A 15,179-nucleotide genomic window follows, 5' to 3' on the forward strand; every position below is an offset into this window, starting at 1 on the left:
TAGCCAGGGCAGAGCGCCTGGTATCTACAGGAGATCATGGTGTTAGCACTGCGAGCTAGCAGCACCACTTGAGCAAGTTCAGCAAGTATTAATAACATTTCAGAGATTTTGCAGCTATATCGGTGATACATGAAATGGGAGACAGATATACTGGCTAGTATCAAATCTCAATGTAAAATATGAATTGTTATTAGTGTGCATTTCTTTTTGCTTCACTCATCTGTCCTCTATTTTGTGGGGACCTAATACAAATACCCCAGAACAGAAACTATCGTTCAGTGTAGGAGTCACCAGACTCATGCTTGATATTGGTAGCCGGTCTCCACAACTTCAAACATATGGGAAAAGGACAGACAGTGCCAGACTTGGGAATTGCAGGATTTTCTAACCCTCATATTGTACATCATTTTATATGTTGCAAAAATATATGCGGTTTTGTCTTCTGTGACTAATGCTCTTCTGTTGAGTTGCGGTCTATGGTTCATATCCACTATGGATTTGTTGCCAAAACCTTTTGTGGCCCTAACTGTCATGCACAAACTGTGTAATTGAAGTTCACAAAATGTGTCACAAATGTATGTAAAGGGCAGATCCTTCCTCCTTGAATCAGTGTTCGTAGGTGTTTACCCCGAAAGATAGAACTAATAAGTGATTAACATCGCCAAGTTCGGTGGATTCTGTTTATTGTCAAGAGGTGGAAAAGAGGAATTTTCTCAGACAGACAGGTCCAGAGCTCGATAACTTTTACTTTTAAAAAACAGATTCTTAGGTTTATAAAAAGCATGAAAGAGTATATCTCAAACAATCGTATTTATTAATTTACTGCAGTCATGCCGGCATAGCTCATGGTTGGGGGGGGGGGGTGGCTCGCGCTGGGTTGCGCAGGGTGGGAAGGCGGGGGGGGGGGGCAGCCTCGTGGTCGCAAGGGAAGGGGGTCGCGTGGGGAGTAGGTGTTCTAAATAATAATGAAAAATTTTAAAACGTACCTTTCCAGGGTCCCTTGTTTTCTCAGCTCCAGCTTTTTTTTTTCTGCCTCTGCAGAAATAGGAAGCAGGCAGCCTCCCTGCCCTTCCCTAAGCCAACCACAATGCTGCAATGGCAGCGTTGTGAATGGTTGGGACGCCGACCACACAGGCGTCTATGGGGAGGCCAGTGCACATGACTGGTTTGCAGTCGCACCCGACATGGCTTACGGGTGGGGGGTCCGGCGCGTGGGGGCGGTCAAGTGGTTACGAGGGAAGAGGGGGGTAATGTGAGGAGGGGGTGGTTTAAAAAATAATTTTAAAAAACCTTACCTTTCCCTGGTCCCGCGTTTTCTCAGCTTCTGCTCTGGCTCCTGCTTTCTTGCCTCTGCAGGACCAGGAAGCAGGCAGCCTCCCTCCCCTTCCCTAAGCTAATCACAATGCTGCAATGGCAGCGTCGTGATTGGATGGAATGCCGACCACACAGGCATCTATGGGGAGGCCATTTTCTTGATGTAGGCTGTATGCAGCCTACATGGAAAAAAGGGAGAGTGTGCATGACTGGTTTGGTCTGCCCCAGAGGGACGACTAAACAGTCAGGGCCTGCAGCATTGGGCAAGCCACTCCTCCCCTGCCCACGAGCAGACCCGCCCACCCCAAACCAAACCCTTCTGCTTTCTCGCAGTATGAGAAGCAGAAACATAAAAAGGCATTTATAATACCGCAATGCGAGAAAGCAGTGGGGTGACGCTCCTCCACTCACATGGAGGAGCCACCCCTGCTGGTTGGGTCAGCCCCAGAGGGCCGACCAAAGAGTCAGGGCCCACAGCATGGGCAAGTCACTCATCCCCTGCCCTCGAGCAGACCCGCCCACCCTCCCTCACTCAACCAAACCCTTCTGTTTTCTTGCAGTGCAAGAATCAGAAACATACAATGGTATTTATAATACCATTTTATGTTTCTGCTTCTCGCACTGCAAGAAAGCAGTGGGGCGATGCTCCTCCGCCCACATGGAGGAGCCGCCCCTGTTTTACTGACTACCAAGGTAATACAGTTGAGCACAATTTAATTCAAAGCATAATTTTCTTCGCATTTCATTTTACACAGAGCACTTGCTAAAAATGTGAAAATATTGACATAAACTAATATATCTTGGATCATTCATGGAAGTCCCATATGGGTTAGTATTGCATACTATTGTGTATGGTATGTGTTTATTATCTTAATATGGTTGTTTCTTTCAGTTGCTCATTAATACCTGTTAAATAGCATATGTTCCACTATTTCTCTTTCGATACAACATAATTCTGTTTTGCATCCGTTTGATTTGGACATTTGTAATGGAAGTATCCTACAGTACTCCTATTAAACATAAGATATCCACACATTTTATGACTTAAGACAGGGATCTTGGTTTAGTTTTTCTCATATATACAATGGTAAGCCGCTGACATAATTCATACAGAAGTCGCATCCGGCACAACAGATGCTTTTGTTGTGGAAAAAGTAGAGTTATATTGTTTTTTTGATGAATCTGTTTTTATTGAGTTTGTGTTTTATATCATTGAATGCGTATCAAGAGAGAGAGAGAGGACCAAGGAGCTAGTCCGTATCCCCGAGGTTTATATATGATTAATCAAAAAGAGACTAGGTCATCTATTACAAAATTACTGAAAGTAAAGGACTCAGGTATGTTTCGTCAAGGGGTGAGAACACCTGGTAGGTGTGTTCATGAAGCCCTCACCCACCAACCTAGTTGGTGGCATGCTTCATCATCGGGCCCACCCAGTGACACCAAGCGTGTCCCGGGTGTGCTTCGACGCCTGATTACAGCGAAGCAGGTATGTTGCTGAGTGTGCAGTGAGGAGTGTCAGGGTGGTGATGTTAAAACGGCTTGGCGGGGGTCCCAGTACCCAAGGGTAAATACGTCAGCGGTTAAAAAATAAGGCTATTGGATGTTTGAGGCGAGGTACGACCTCTCACATCCAGTGGTGGGTCGACATGTTTCAGCCGGTGCCTTATGAATATGCTGGCTTTCTTCAGGACCTAAATAAAACGGTGTGGGTGTGACTAAAACTAGTGGGTGTGTAATTCAGACTATGTGTATACACGCCCTAAAGTGTTTATCTATGTGTGAGAGGGGGGATTCCCTTCTCAAAAACACGCTTGTTTTAGCAGTTTTTGGCTTCAAGATGGAGAAGTGGCAAGTGGTTGACCAGCTTTTCTGGGCAGAGCCTGCTCTGGACCTGTAGTGACTCCTTCGCACACCGGTATGCGAAGGAGGCACTACAGGGAATCCCCCCTCTCACACATAGCTAAACACTTTAGGGCGTGTATACACATAGTCTGAATTACACACCCACTAGTTTTAGTCACACCCACACCGTTTTATTTAGGTCCTGAAGAAAGCCAGCATATTCATAAGGCACTGGCTGAAACATGTCGACCCACCACTGGATGTGAGAGGTCGTAACTTGCCTCCAACATCCAATAGCCTTATTTTTTAACCGCTGACGGAGGCCCAGGTATTAAAGTTTAATTTACCCTTGGGTACTGGGACCCCCGCCAAGCCGTTTTAACATCACCACCCTGACAGTCCTCACTGCACACTCAGCAACATACCTGCTCCGCTGTAATCAGGCATCGAAGCACACCCTGGACATGCTAGGTGTCACTGGGTGGGCCAGATGATGAAGCATGCCACCAACTAGGTTGGTGGGTGAGGGCTTCATGAACACACCTACCAGGTGTTCCCACCCCTTGACGAAACATACCCGAGTCCTTTACTTTCGGTAATTTTGTAATAGATGAGCTAGTCTCCTTTTGAATAATCTTATATCATTGAATAACATCGAAACAAAACAACCCCCCTCCCCTCTTTGGACGGCTACATATATCTGGCAGTCATATACAACATTTATATGACAGCCTGGCACGTAAAACTTCTCCCAGGATTCCACTCACATGACCCTCCAAATCCATTGTGATCCTGTCCCCACTATCCCATGTTGGCCCCTTTCCTTTGGTGTGTCTCGTCTGTCAGTCCATCCATTACCCCATTGTTCTGAGTAGTTTTCCCAGCTAGAGTTATATTTTTAGTGTCTGCATAGATATCGATTTTCTTAAAGCCTCCCCGCCCCCAAGCAGCAGCATCTTACGCCATGGATAGATATCCTTTAAGCTATAAGTCATTATGAGATACAGCAGTGAAAAATGACTACATATGCTATTAAATGTTATAAGACCACTAATAATGGATTTTGTTACAGATCTTTCAACATCTCTTTGTTTTACTTCAAGTAGTTTGCTTAAAGTAAATTTAAGTCACATTATTCTGTTAATTTGTCCAGCGTACTTTGCAAACCTTTTGGGCAATGACTGATAATGTCCATGTAATCTGCACCATATCTTCATGGTAGATGTGGAGAAGTGTGGCTCAATGGTTAGAGCGGCAGACCCTGATGCAGAGGTCGGGCCCGGGACCAGGGTTCAATTCCCGCCCCGGTGGGTCTTGGGCTCAATTTCCTCGGACCTGATAATTCTTTCCTCGGTGCCTATTCTAATAATGGGTCCCACTCTGCAACTCTTAATCTCCACAACGGCCCCAATAGCGCAGGGATGCCTGGCTTCACCTTGGGGGTGCCCAGGAGTGGACATTTCACAGGGCAAAGGATTCCACAGCGGTATGCGATACAGCGCCAGGACACTCCAGTTGGGGTATTAGTGCACTTTACAAGTACAAATTACATTACATACATGCTCATTGTCAGCTTTTTTGGAGAGAAGGTTATCATTTACAATGGTTCATGGTGCAATTCAAAGATGGACAAGTTAAAAAAAAAAAGAGGACCAGAAGCACCCTTGCCTAACCCCCTTCAAAGCAGTATTGCAAGAAGTATATTCCTATCCAAGCCCTAAGCTGATAGAATCCCATGTGCTACCCAATGGCACTTGGGTTTTCTTAAATACATAATAAGGAATACCTAGTTTGCAATATTTCTTCCAAAGTATAAGTTTGATCCACAGCTTTGAATGCCGCTTAAAATCTATGTAGCCACAATATCATGAGGATAAAGGGTTGATATTTCTTACTGCTTTGTAAGCAAGATCCATCAGTGTTCCACAGTCTGTGACTGTAAATCGATCCTTTCAAGTGCTAGTTTCTATCAATGGAGGGGTGTTGTTTCTCTTCTTTCCAAACAGGACGGCAGTTAGCAGTGTCTAGGCAAATATGTTTCTAAGAGGGTTTCAGTATAGCGAAGAGGTGGTACATAGTTGGACTATGAGATTCACCCCATGTGAACAGTTGAGGAGGAGCCACTAACTACAAATAGCGTAACAAATCCTAGAGAAGATATGTGTCCACCAACGAAGAAACCTTTGATTCACAATCATAGCCTCACCTTTCAGACAGAACTTTTTTTAGGGTTTCATATATAATTAGTGATCTGATAGAGTCTACTAGCTGCACATTCCTCACCTTTTGGATATTCCCCAGGCGTCAGACTGGATTTGGAAACTTTTTTCTTAGTACCACTAAATACCGGAAACAAGTGTCGTGCGGCTCCACAGTGATGTCATTCTGCTCCAGAAGTGAACACAGAGACTATAAAGGTGCCTCTCCTCTGTGCATTGCTTTCTTTTCACGACTGCACTTAGCAATTTATTTTAACAGTGTGCAAGGGAAGTCACTGCCTAAGACGACAGGTTTTTAGACTTGAGAAGACTTCTTGCAAACAGTCTTTCCACCACGCCCACAGATTGAAGATTTTCCTCAGCTTTACTCAGACTCTTCAGTACTTTACTGACTTTTTCTGGCATGCCTTCGGGCCCCCCTGAGCCGAAAGGTCTACCACCTAGATTACCACCGCCAAGTTCACTCTCTGCGTCAGCTGCACCCTCTGAGCTTCTTCTGCCCTATGCTCCAGTACTGATGCCACCTCTGGTGCCCGTATCCCGCCGGGCCCAAGTACATTGCCGCTGATTCCAACTTTGCCGCACAAAGAGATGGCCGATTACCCTTTTCGATGCTGGTGTGAATTTGACTGCCAACACAGCTGAATCCGACTAAGGTTTCTGCACTCACCTTACCACAAGGCAGGCAATACTCTTTACATTCTATTTTGGAATGTAATTTGATAAAGATTATGACCAGGATGATGAATTTTCTCATACCTATGCTGATGAAAATTGGCATGATGACTTTTAAGACGCAAGGTAGCTGGACACTTCCCCTGAGTCTGTCTTGCTCTCCCCTCCTGGCACAGCCTTGGAAGAAGCTGCATCCCACACCATTGTTATGTGTAGGCCAGCTGAAGTCCTTGATATGCACCTCCACACCATAAAAGTGAAAACAAACGGCTTGATGGAAGGCCTGCAGACTGGTCGACTGCTTCTGAGCCTCTCCTACCGGATTGGTGTCAGTACAACGCGGATTTTTACAACGCATTCCGTTACAACGGAATTTTTACAACGCAGGATCCATTACATCGGATGCCATTACAACGCATGGCATTACATAGCAGATGCTATTACAACGCATACCATTACATCGTAAGTATAGGTAAGTATACCTTTTTTTAAAAAAAATTTATTAAGTTAATTTAATTAATTTAATTTAATTAATTTATTTAAAATACATTTTAAAATAGCCATTAATTTAATTTAATAAAATAATATCTATTTAATAAATGTAATTTTAATAAAAAAAGGAAATAATTTAATTTAATTAAAATAATGAAATTAATTTAATGTACATATTTTACAATTGAAAATAAATTAAATTAATTGAAATAATTAATTTAATTTAAAAATGTAATTAATGTGATAAAATTAATTTAATTTATTAAATATATTTTAATTAATTTAAAAATGGTAAATATAATTTAATTATCCCAAAACACAAACCTACCCCTGAACACTACAATACCCCTGTACCCCAAAACCCAAACCCTGCCCTAAAACCTAAAAACACCCCTGTACCCCAAAACCCAAAGCCTGCCCTAAAACCTAAAAACACCCCTGTACCCCAAAACCCAAAGCCTGCCCTAAAACCTAAAAACACCCCTGTACCCCAAAACCCAAACCCTGCCCTAAAACCTAAAAACACCCTGTACCCCAAAACCCAAACCCTGCCCTAAAACCTAAAAACACCCCTGTACCCCAAAACCCAAACCCTGCCCTAAAACCTAAAAACACCCCTGTACCCCAAAACCCAAACCCTGCCCTAAAACCTAAAAACACCCCTGTACCCCAAAACCCAAACCCTGCCCTAAAACCTAAAAACACCCCTGTACCCCAAAACCCAAACCCTGCCCTAAAACCTAAAAACACCCCTGTACCCCAAAACCCAAACCCTGCCATAAAACCTAAAAACACCCCTGTACCCCCAAAACCCAAACCCTGCCCTAAAACCTAAAAACACCCCTGTACCCCCAAAACCCAAACCCTGCCCTAAAACCTAAAAACACCCCTGTACCCCAAAACCCAAACCCTGCCCTAAAACCTAAAAACACCCCTGTACCCCAAAACCCAAACCCTGCCCTAAAACCTAAAAACACCCCTGTACCCCAAAACCCAAACCCTGCCCTAAAACCTAAAAACACCCCTGTACCCCAAAACCCAAACCCTGCCCTAAAACCTAAAAACACCCATGTACCCCAAAATTACTAAAATTAATATATTTAATTTATAATATTTAAAAACATAAATATTTTTATTTATAATTAATAATAATTAAATCAATTATATAATATTAAATAAAATAAAAAAAAATTATATACTTACCAATACTTACGATGTAATGGTATGCGTTGTAATACCATCTGCTATGTAATGCCATGCGTTGTAATGGCATCCGATGTAATGGATCCTGCGTTGTAATAGCTGCGTTGTAACAGCATTACGACGTAAAAGTTGCGTTGTAAGTGTTACATACCCTCCTACCTATCAATGAGGCTTTGATAGGCACCCTAATTAGGAGTTGGGCTAGGCCGTGTATTTGGCTGTCCTGTTAACTGGCAAATTGCCAGTCGCCGTTGCCCTGCTCCAGGCAACCCAGACTTTTTATCATAGCATCCTTCTCCTGAGAGCCTTGTGGTGCAGGCTTCCAACAGCCGGACCACCCCCAACAATTTTCCTACCACTCCCCTTCACAGAGTATCAAAGCGAGTGAAGACATTGGGAAAACACTTTCTTACATTGTCCAGTCTACTGCACTTCCCCCACACCGAATCTGCTAAACCTCTTCAATGTACTCTTGCAGGGTCCCAGTCACCTGATGGACGGCAGAATCTATCAATTCTATTTCTATTGACAGGCAATCATATCAGACAGGTGAGTCCTCCAAATTGATTGCAAAGTCTACGCCTTACCCTTCCTTTCATCCCCGCTGTGCCTTCCACCTTCTAACCAACAACTGATGGAGGATCATCTCTCCATTTTGTGGCAGGAAATGCAAGCCCTTTAGGCCAAAGTAGCAATCAAGAGGGTGCCTGGCCAGAAGTAGGGCATGGTTGTAATTCCCGCTACTTTCAGGACCCAAGAAGGTTGGAGGACTTTGGCCTATTTTAGACCTGTGCTCCAGTACTGATGCCACCTCTGGTGCCCGTATCCCGCCGGGCCAAGTACATTGACGCTGATTTCAACTTTGCCGCACAAAGAGATGGCCAATTACCCTTTTCAATGCTGGTCTGAATTTGACTGCCAACACAGCTGAATCCGACTAAGGTTTCTGCACTCACCTTACCACAAGGCAGACAATACTCTTTACATTCTATTTTGGTATGTAATTTGATAACGATTATGACCAGGATGATGAATTTGCTCATACCTATGCTGATGAAAATTGGCATGATGACTTTTAAGACGCAAGGTAGCTGGACACTTCCCCTGAGTCTGTCTTGCTCTCCCCTCCTGGCACAGCCTTGGAAGAAGCTACATTCCACACCATTGTTATGTGTAGGCCAGCTGAAGTCCTTGATATGCACCTCCCCACCATAAAAGTGAAAACAAACGGCTTGATGGAAGGCCTGCAGACTGGTCGACTGCTTCTGAGCCTCTCCTACCTATCAATGAGGCTTTGATAGGCACCCTAATTAGGAGTTGGGCTAGGCCGTGTATTTGGCTGTCCTGTTAACTGGCAAATTGCCAGTCGCCGTTGCCCTGCTCCAGGCAACCCATACTTTTTATCATAGCATCCTTCTCCTGAGAGCCTTGTGGTGCAGACTTCCAACAGCAGGACCACCCCCAACAATTTTCCTACCACTCCCCTTCACAGAGTATCAAAGCGAGTGAAGACATTCGGAAAACACTTTCTTACATTGGCCCGTCCACTGCACTTCCCCCACACCGAATCTGCTAAACCTCTTCAATATATATACTCTTGCAGGGTCCCAGTCACCTGATGGACGGCAGAATCTACCAATTCTATTTCTGTTGACAGGCAATCATATCAGACAGGTGAGTCCTCCAAATTGATTGCAAAGTCTACGCCTTACCCTTCCTTTCATCCCCGCTGTGCCTTCCACCTTCTAACCAACAACTGATGGAGGATCATCTCTCCTTTTTGTGGCAGGAACGGCAAGCCCTTTAGGCCAAAGTAGCAATCAAGAGGGTGCCTGGCCAGAAGTAGGGCATGGTTGTAATTCCCGCTTCTTTCTGGAGCCCAAGAAGGTTGGAGGACTTTGGCCTATTTTAGACCTGCGTTCTCTCAATTTCTTCCTCCAGAGGAAGAAATTCAAATTTTCACTATGGCCCAGGTCTAGTCTGCCCTCGACCCTGGAGCCTGGACTGTAGCACTGGACCTGCAGGACCCCTATTTCTAGATTCCCATCCTGCTGGCACATCCGCTATACCTGTGGTTTGTGGTGGAGGGGGAGCATTTTCAGTTCATTGTGCTCCTTCTTGGTCTCATCAGCACCCTTCAGTGTTAAAAAAACTGATGGTGGTGGTTGCAGCACACATTTGGAGGTCTTGAGTACCAGTCTTTCCCTACCTCGATGACTGGCTGCTGAAAGTAGGCTCACCCAAGTCGTCAGCCACCTCCACACTACGGTGAACCTCCTATCATCTTTGGGGTTCACTATAGACATGCAAAAGTCACACCTGACTCCTTCCTAGATGGTCCCTTCATCTGAGCCATTCTGGACACTGTCCCTTTTCATGTCTTTCCACCGGGAAAGCGAGTCCAGGATATTCAGGCTATGATCACAATTTCCCAGCCTCAGTCCCGGATTTTTAGTGAGTTCAGCTCTGAGGCTCCTGGGATGGATGTCCTCCGTCATCCTGCTTATCGAGCATGCCAGATGACATATGCAGGCTTTGCAGTGGGATCTGAAGTCCCAGTTGGTCCAACATCAAGGTGAACTCTCCAAATAGGTCTAGATTTCATAGGAGACTGCAAAGGTTCTGCAGTGGTGGCTATTGGCCTGTGATTGAGTCAGTGTCATACCCCTCTCCCTTCCCCACTCAGAGTTGACAGTGAGGACTGATAGATCACTCCTGGGCTGGGCGTCCACCTGGAAGAGGTGGAAGTTATGGAACCTGTGCTTGGAGGCCTTGTGCCTCTGGAACTGGAATTTTCCTGGTGGTGAACCCCCTGGCAGATTATTTGAATGCCAGGGTTGATGAGCTCAGCCTTCGACTCCTAGGGGATCACAAGTGGCAGTTACACCCAGAGGTGCTGTGAGGTCTCTTCTGCCAATGGGGAGAGCATTGGCTAAACATGTTTGCTACCACAGAGAATGCATAATGTCAGTACTTCTGTGCATTGGAGTTTCCAAAGTATCTCTCGCTGGGCTGCCTTTCCGTGGATATCACTCCAGCCCCAAGTTCTCAAGAAGATCAGAAAAGACTGGACCTGAGTCATCCTAGTAACTCTGGATTGGGCACAGAATCTTTGGTATGCAGAATTCCTGTACTTGAGCATATGACTTCTGATCAGGCTGCCCCTCCAGAAGGACCTGCTGTCGCAAAAACAGGACAGGGTTCTGCACCCAAGCCATTGCAACCCCCAACATCATGTGTGGAGATTGAACAGAGGGAGCTGAAAACCTTTTACCTTCCTCCAGAGGTGTTTTTTAAAGGTTTTTATTGAGTTTTAACAACATTGTCATCATACAGTTATGACATAAAAACAGCGAGTGGCTTGGTGCACGTACAGATACAGGATCGCCCCTCGTCAGCAGGTGAAGATGTATGTTGGTGTTTTGTATAGTTCGTATTGTTCCATGGAACTGTACTGGGCTTTAGTCAGTGGTGAGCTGTTATGTGTCACGAGTTCTCAGGTAGTCCAGTAGCGGTGGCCAAATGTCTCTTGGTCTTGAGGGCGACGGCAGCTCCTCAGTGACAGTGTCAAGTTGTCTTTGCAGTAGACTAAGACCTTAATCCACATCTCGGGCTTAGGGGGTGCCTTGCCCTCCCAACATATCACCACCTGCCTTTTTTCCGTATTTAATGCGATTTTTATGAATCTACCAGTAACACCTTTAAGTATAGGTACAATACATAGCAGACATGTTTTAGGGCAACACAGAAGTTGTCATAGTCTTTAGCCTATCAATCACGTCCACCCAGAATTCCTGCACCCGTCACAGTGCCATACGAGGTGCATGCAATCGGCTCCCATGGTGCCACATCACTTACATTCATCTGATTCCCGAAGACCATATTTCCATAGGCGGACAGGCATATAGTACGTTCGATGCAAGTATAAAAAATGTATGATACGTAAATTTCCATTAGGGGTGAGGGCCTCGATGCGCTGGCAGGTATATTCCCACTCGTTATGCGTAATTTGTGGTGCTAGTTGTTAATTCCATCTAGCTAAGCAACTGTCGGTGCCCGGCCAACATTCATCCCTGGCAGTACAATAGAGCCTAGTGATGAGTTTGTGTCTTGTTGGGCTGAATAGTAGTGTGTGTAAAGTGTGTAACGCTTGTGGTTCCTGTGGGAAAGTTGGGTAATGTGCCTTTACTGCTTCTCTTAGTCTCAATAGGTAAACAGGAACAGCAGAGATTTAGTTTGTATACAGTGCAGTCCCTCTAGGTTAAAAAGGTACTTTCTGGGAACAGATCCTGCCGTCTATCTATGCCTGCCAGCTGGAGTGCTCGGGCAGCCCTGGCTCTTGTGTGACCGACAGCGCCGCGTGATGTGCAAGTGGGAGCAGGGGCGCATATGATGGTAACTTCGCTGCCAGCCTACCAAGATCATGCTAGGCTGATATGGTGCAATCTATGGTGTTGATTGCAGCCTTAGGAGTACTGCACTTAGTGTGTGTAAGGATGCATCTTAGAGGGGTTGGGTGTGCATCACCGTCCTCCACTGCTACATGGAGAATGAATGCGTGAGAGTTGTACCAAAAGTGAGCGTATTGTGCCTGATTACATAGATAGTATAATTGCAAATCAGGCACTCCAAAGCCCCCCCTTTTTGTAGTCTAGTATGAGTTTACCCCAGCTCACCCTGGATTGCTTCCCACCCCAAATCAGTTTCAGCAGTTGTGTGAGTAGATCTTTGAAGAATTGACTGGTTAGTTTAATGGAGATGTTATTAAAAATGTGTAGGAACAGTCATAATAATGAGTGTGATCCTGTCCGCCAGCGATAGAGGCAATCTAACCCATCTTGTGACTTGATTTTCTAATTGGGAGCATGCCCTGCCATAATTTGCACAGATTACCGTGTCTGGGCATCAATGCACCCATATAGCGAGGTATTTTACGGGCTCAACCGTCCACTTGAGGGGAAAGTCCAGAGGATGCTGGACAGTACTTTCAGTGAGAGGCACAGCTATCGATTTAGCCCAATTTAAAGCCAGGTCCGAAAAATATCCAAAGCGGATATATTTGCGTAGTATGGCCTCCAGGTACGTTTGGGGCTCCCTGACAATGAGTACCATGTCATCCGCGTATAAGGAGATATTTACTGGTCTCAGTGTAAACCTGAGGGTGTACGCACCATGGCGCTGCCGGAGAATGCAGCCCAGGGGCTCCAGCAGTATTGAAAAAAGGAGAGGCGACAGGGGGCACCCATGCCTGGTCCCTCTGCGAATTTTTATGGGTTCCAAAGTTTTTCTCTCAATCCGTATTCACGCTGTTGGATCTGTGTATAGCAGTTTCACTCATCTACAAAAGGACACATGGAGTCCAATTCTGCCTAGTATTGAAACATGTATACCCACTCGATGGAATCGAAGGCTTTAGCTGTGTCAAGCAGCACTGCCACCCACTCAAATCCGGGTTCAATATATGGAATAAGGAAAAATGGTACGTAAATTATATGAAGTGGAGCGCTCCGGTATAAACCCTGATTGGTCCGGTAGGGCTATGTTCGGGAGTAAGGGTTGAAGCCTGGTAGAGAGTATTTTTGCCAATATTTTTTTTCAGTGTTTATGAACGACAGCGGTCAATATGAGTCGCATCGGGAAGGCGCCTTATCTTTTTTAAACAAAGCAATGATCAGGGCCTCACGGAGCAGGGCGGTAGAGAGCCCGTTTAGTATGCCTCTTCAAACAATGCCAGTAAGTAGGGCGCTAGCTCCTCCACAAATTCCTTATAGAATTCACCCATGAGTCCATCCGGGCCTGGCGCCTTTCTATTAGGGAGGGTCTTGATTACATCTTTAATCTTGTCAGCCGTTATTCGGCGGGCCAGGTAGTCTTGTTGTGCCCTAGAAAACAAAGCTAATGCAATGTCATTAAGGTATTCATGGAAATCGGCGGTCCGCCGTGCCCCTGGAGGTATACAGCACCGCATAAAAGTAGCGAAATAGGTCAGTGATATTGTGATATTGTGATATTGTGTGGTGAGTAATGATCCACCCCCATGTCGTCTGTGATGTGATTAATCGTGTGGTGTTCATGTCTCATCCTAATTAAAGCTCCAAGATTGTGTTGCAGGCGCCCTCCCTCCCCATAGGCCCTTGCAACATGCCTTCTCGACATATATTTCCCTTCGTCTGCCGCTAGCTCGTTGTACTCTGTCACTGCCTCTTTAATTTGTACCGATTTAGAAAAGGGGGTGGTGATGAACAGAGTGTCTGAGTTAAACAGACCACTCTTACCCAGTCCAAAGATCAGGGCTTGATCCATCACCGTTATTTATCTCACTGCCCCATCCCAGCTCAGAACCTGGCTATATGCAAATCAGTCTGTCCCTGGCCCAGTGCATCATGGGAACAGGGCAGACTAAACTACCAAGCCAATTCTTAACCAGAAAGGAGACAAGCTACCGGGGACCGGTTTCTGGCATTTCAGCCTTCTTCGGCCCGGCTTGCTTGAATCCTGATGGAGCAGTGAGAAAGGGACTCATGTCTGAGTATACCCTGCCACACCTATAGTGGCCAAAAACGATTTAGAAAAGGGGGTGGTGATGAACAGAGTGTCTGAGTTAAACAGACCACTCTTACCCAGTCCAAAGATCAGGGCTTGATCCATCACCGTTATTTATCTCACTGCCCCATCCCAGCTCAGAACCTGGCTATATGCAAATCAGTCTGTCCCTGGCCCAGTGCATCATGGGAACAGGGCAGACTAAACTACCAAGCCAATTCTTAACCAGAAAGGAGACAAGCTACCGGGGACCGGTTTCTGGCATTTCAGCCTTCTTCGGCCCGGCTTGCTTGAATCCTGATGGAGCAGTGAGAAAGGGACTCATGTCTGAGTATACCCTGCCACACCTATAGTGGCCAAAAACGATTTAGAAAAGGGGGTGGTGATGAACAGAGTGTCTGAGTTAAACAGACCACTCTTACCCAGTCCAAAGATCAGGGCTTGATCCATCACCGTTATTTATCTCACTGCCCCATCCCAGCTCAGAACCTGGCTATATGCAAATCAGTCTGTCCCTGGCCCAGTGCATCATGGGAACAGGGCAGACTAAACTACCAAGCCAATTCTTAACCAGAAAGGAGACAAGCTACCGGGGACCGGTTTCTGGCATTTCAGCCTTCTTCGGCCCGGCTTGCTTGAATCCTGATGGAGCAGTGAGAAAGGGACTCATGTCTGAGTATACCCTGCCACACCTATAGTGGCCAAAAACGATTTAGAAAAGGGGGTGGTGATGAACAGAGTGTCTGAGTTAAACAGACCACTCTTACCCAGTCCAAAGATCAGGGCTTGATCCATCACCGTTATTTATCTCACTGCCCCATCCCAGCTCAGAACCTGGCTATATGCAAATCAGTCTGTCCCTGGCCCAGTGCATCATGGGAACAGGGC

General features: G+C 45.7%; 1 protein-coding gene across 1 annotated transcript in view; it reads left to right on the plus strand.

Annotated features, from left to right (window-relative positions):
• LOC147707531 (dynein axonemal heavy chain 5-like) overlaps positions 1-15,179 on the plus strand; it is a 1,425,553-nt gene that overhangs the window by 987,852 nt on the left and 422,522 nt on the right. The gene's annotated exons all lie outside the window — the stretch shown is intronic.

The sequence above is a fragment of the Lissotriton vulgaris genome, chromosome 6, assembly GCF_964263255.1.
Source record: "Lissotriton vulgaris chromosome 6, aLisVul1.2, whole genome shotgun sequence".
In the NCBI taxonomy this organism is placed as follows: Eukaryota; Metazoa; Chordata; class Amphibia; order Caudata; family Salamandridae; genus Lissotriton; species Lissotriton vulgaris.